This window comes from Alligator sinensis, unplaced genomic scaffold (genome assembly GCF_000455745.1).
Source record: "Alligator sinensis unplaced genomic scaffold, ASM45574v1 scaffold154_1, whole genome shotgun sequence".
NCBI lineage: Eukaryota > Metazoa > Chordata > Crocodylia > Alligatoridae > Alligator > Alligator sinensis.
Genome location: NW_005842072.1, coordinates 382,993 through 387,518, shown reverse-complemented (window position 1 = coordinate 387,518; position 4,526 = coordinate 382,993).

Sequence of the window (4,526 nt, the reverse complement as noted above, 5' to 3'; positions counted from 1 at the left end):
CAGTGGGGGCATGTGCCTGGCCTGACAGGGGGTGCATCGGTGCTGTCAGGGGGTGCATGTGCCCCCCCTGACACCAGTCAGAGACCAGGGGTGGGGATACCCTGGCGGCCAATCTCACTCACTGTAAAAGCAGCCATGTGGCTTCCAGAACTCCAGCAGCCACTTTCGGAAGCGGCATGACCGCTTTTGCTGGCAGCCCCTCTCCCCAGCGCGGTGATTATGGGGCAGGGGGGGCGGGGAGGGGGAGGGCGGCACTGGTGCTCCTGCCTGCCTCCCTGCCTGCCAGCTAAACAGGGAGCGTGGCCTGACAGGGGGTGCACATGTACTCCCGTACACCCCCCTACGCGTTACCCCTGAGATTCATGTACTTTGTGTAGACTACTTCAGCTGTGACACTTATGGGTTTTAATCCTGTAAAATGTTATAGCATCTAGAGGTTTTTGCTTATACAATATACTATATTTACTATCCAGCTTAGATCTACATTGTTTTTTGGTACCCTTTTCCTAAGCTTTTTATTTTTGTTTTGTTTGTAGCATCATATTACCGATTTAAAAAGTAACTTGTGTCTCAGAAATGGGTATGAATAATGTCAGACAAACTTAGAAACTGCCACTAGGAAATAGGGCAATTCAAAACAATACTTTTTGGATAGTACAATCTACAGAATCAGCATTCTTCTACAGAAACCTCGTATGCAGTATCTTGGCCTGATTTAAATGCATTGTTTAGCAAATACATGCCCTATGCAAGGACATGGATACAAGGCAAGTATAAGAAGTTAATAGAGTAATTTTACTGTTTAAATGCTTCACCACTTCCTGGATTCCAGCAGAGCTCTTGATTATGGGGGATCTGAGGCTGGAGATGAATCAAAGTCAGTTTATCACATGCATAGTTCTGAGGCAGTAATAAAGGGACTCTAATCAATTGGCAGCATTTTTTGATCATCCTGGGAAAAAGATAAGAGATGGATTCTATTGACTCACTAAGTCAGGTGTTTCATTACCACACCTAGATATAAGGAGATGGTGATGAGAATATCTTTTAGGGTTTGGACTACCCATTCCTAGGAAGAAGGGATTGCCCGTTCCTTGCCCAGTACCAAGATGGGTGTTCCAGTGTGCTTCCATGGCTGGAAGCACTGGTTAGTTGATTGGCACTCCCAGGCACAGGAGCACACAGGAGCCCTTGTGGTCCCAAGGCTGGAAGCACCAATCAGCTGATCAGCACTTCTGAGGCTGGGAGTGCAGAGCATCTGATTGGTGCTGGGCACACATTCAATTTAAGCTGCAATGGGAACTAGCCACAAAGCTATTACTTGTACTCTAATAGCTCTCCTGTGGCAGCTTCTGTCCGCCAACAGAACTTTGCACAGAAGAGGCAACCTTGTGTAGACAAACCTGTGATATTTTGTAGGCTTCTCAAACAGCTGGTTAAACAGTCTAGTCCAGCCTTGGCTGGCTCTTCATGTCACCATGAAATTAGTTCACTTAACAGAACTTCAGCAGGCCAGCGTCTGGACAGTAGTGTTGAGCCATACCAGTTGTATAGTAATGCACTTTCAAGAGGGTATTGCAATGGGTTGCTAGAAGCAAAATATTGAGTGATTTTTGTGTAATAACTTTGTGGTTTGCTTTCTGTCTTATCATGCCATCAACTGCATGAACATGTGGCCAGGTTACTACTTAAGACATGATTAATCAGTTAATCACAAAATAAGTGTAACATCTGCCAAGGCCCTGCATTACAGAGAGAGGATTGTCCTCTGGAAAAGCACAGACTGCTCTCTTTTTGTATAGTAGGGCACTTACATGCCCAGACTGGGTAATCAAGTCACTCCTACACTTCAGTTGGGTAAGACAGTTTCAAGATGCACTTTGATTGCCCACTAAGTGAAACAGAATTCTGCCCTTTGTTCATATATCATAGTTTAGTTTTAATGTTTTATGGTAATATTTCATTGTATGTTACTACTGCTAATACAAATTCAAACCACACTATTTGCTAAAGAGGAGGAGATTGCCCTTTTATGTGCAGTACTATATGGCATACAGCTCAGAGAGGTTCTACTATGTATCTTTTAATGAAGTCCTACAAATGAAACCAAATTCTTCCCTTGGATGCGCATGTAGGCTTCAACTTAAGTTGTAAGGAGCTGCTTGCATGTCAAGAAGCAGAATGTAGCCCATATTATTCCTCCTAATGTAAGAGCATACTAAACAAATCTGCCAAATCTGGTATGAGACAATGACCTTAAGTAATGTACACAAGTTGCCAGTACATGAAGCCTATAATACTGTGAGATTGATTTCTTTAGCAAACACTTTTATAATATCAGTTTATGATGTGTGAAACAACTAATTCCTATGGTTATTATCATTCACATTGTGCAGTGGCTAATTTGACTGTGGGTATATTTCATAAAGCGAGAGAGCTGAGATTTATGGCACTGCTCCTAGTAGAATGAAAGGAAGAGCATACTGTCTGCCAATAATGAAATGAGAAATAACTCTGTTCAACCTCTTTTTAACAGCAAATTAAGCTGTCTCATCTCTTATAGAAAGTATCAAACTTTCTATAACTAGCATAAGCATTTGAATCAGATAAAGAGATATTGCTAAAGATTAGCTAGTCCAGGGATAGTGCGAGGATGAAAACTAAATTCGTGCTTAATAGGGACTTTACCAAAACTCCATGCATCTAGTTTTTCTTTTTCTTCTGTGACAGTAGACTGTGCTTTGTAAGTACAAAAGCTCTAGCAATTAATTCTTACCACTGTATTTGGATAAATTTAGATGCACATGAATGCATATACTTATCAAACTTGTGGATTTAGAAAGGTCTGAATTGGATTTCAGCATTTTCTCACCTAGAAACAGATTGCCGGTGCAGTTTTCTATTGTGTTTTTTCTTCTTGTGTGCACCTGTAAGTCATCTATTCCCAAAATTTAGCTGTCCAGTGATAGGAATCTTGAAGATGGAGTCAGATCATATGATTTTGGAGAAGTAAACTGAATTAATCTTACTGTCTTATTGAAAAATACTCCAGCTAAGACTAATTATTTTATTTGACTCAGGTTTGCTACCATCTGCTCCTTATCCTGCAGACCTTTACAAACATTACAAAAAACCGCCCCAAAAGCTTCGGAAGTAGAATGTACAATGCCTTTTTTTTAAATTAGCCCTTCTCCCCTCAAAAGAAGATCCTAGTCTTCCTTTCCTAGGGCCTTTTCTGTTCATGCATATGCATATATGCATGTGCGTGTGTGCGTGCATGCGCGCACGCACACACACACACACACACACACACACACTGTAATGTACAGTAATGTAATGTAGTCATACATCCCTGAATGGTATTAACATTCTTTTGTTATTAACAGGAGCCTTATATGCAGGTTACAGAAGTGATTCTTACATTCAGTCAGCACTAGCAAGGCCTCATCTAGAGAACTGTGTCCAATTTTGGGTACCACACTTGAAGATGCAAATGAGTTGGAAAGAATCTAGAGGAGGGCAGAACAAAAATTATTAGAAGTCTAGAAAACAACATAGGAAGAAATGCTGAAAAAACTGGGATTATTAATTCAGAGAAGGGAAAAGTGAGTGGGGGAATCTGCTAAATTTTCAAGTACATAAAGGCTAGGGACAGAAATTACAAATAAACTGGTATAAGTGATAGGAAACCAGTTCAAATCTGTAACACAACAGAAGTTCAGTGCACATAAACTACTTTCAAAATGGCCGAAATTAGTTTAAGATAAACTTGGATGGATGTAGTATTAGATTTAACTGTTTTAGGCTAAATTGGTATATTGAACTTCCGTCCCAGATTCCCTCCAGATTCAAGTTAACTCATAGTCCCCCAGCATGCCAGGATGCTTTGCACCTCCCTCGCAGGGTGGGTGAGTTAGATTTTCTCAACTGTCTGCTGCAGCTGAGCAGGGAGGCATGATCTAGTGCTCCCTAGCTTCTGGCCTGGGCCACTACACGCATGTGGCTGCATGTCCAGAATCAGAAGTGAATATCTGTTCACTTGCTTATTGGGTTAATCTACCTAGATTAGACTAACCTGCAAAGATTGAATCGAGTCAGCCTTGGGGTTTTTGTCTGTCTGTACTTAGCCAAAGGGTTATAAAGAAAATGACAATTGTCACAACCCAAAGTTGTGGGTTTTTTTGTTTGAGTGTGCTTTGGCATCGCTAAATCATGTTCCCGCCAAATTGCAGCTCTTTTGCACGGTGGAGTGTTCTGCTGCAACAGAGGCCCCGCGTGCAGGAGCTTTTCCCGCCAGTTCTGTAGCTTTCTTTGCATAGTGCATTTCTTTTGCATTATAGCAATGCGCGATGCAAGGAGTCACTGCCATTTGTATTGGGATTCACGCCACATTATTGGCCAGTTTTAATGTAAGCACACGTGGCGGCTAGCTATTGGCTTGCTAGCCGTACAAAAGGCTTGGGTGGTTTCCGCCCAAATCGGAAGGAGAGAGAGAAAGAAAGCACGTGGAGTTCGGGAAAGGAGCG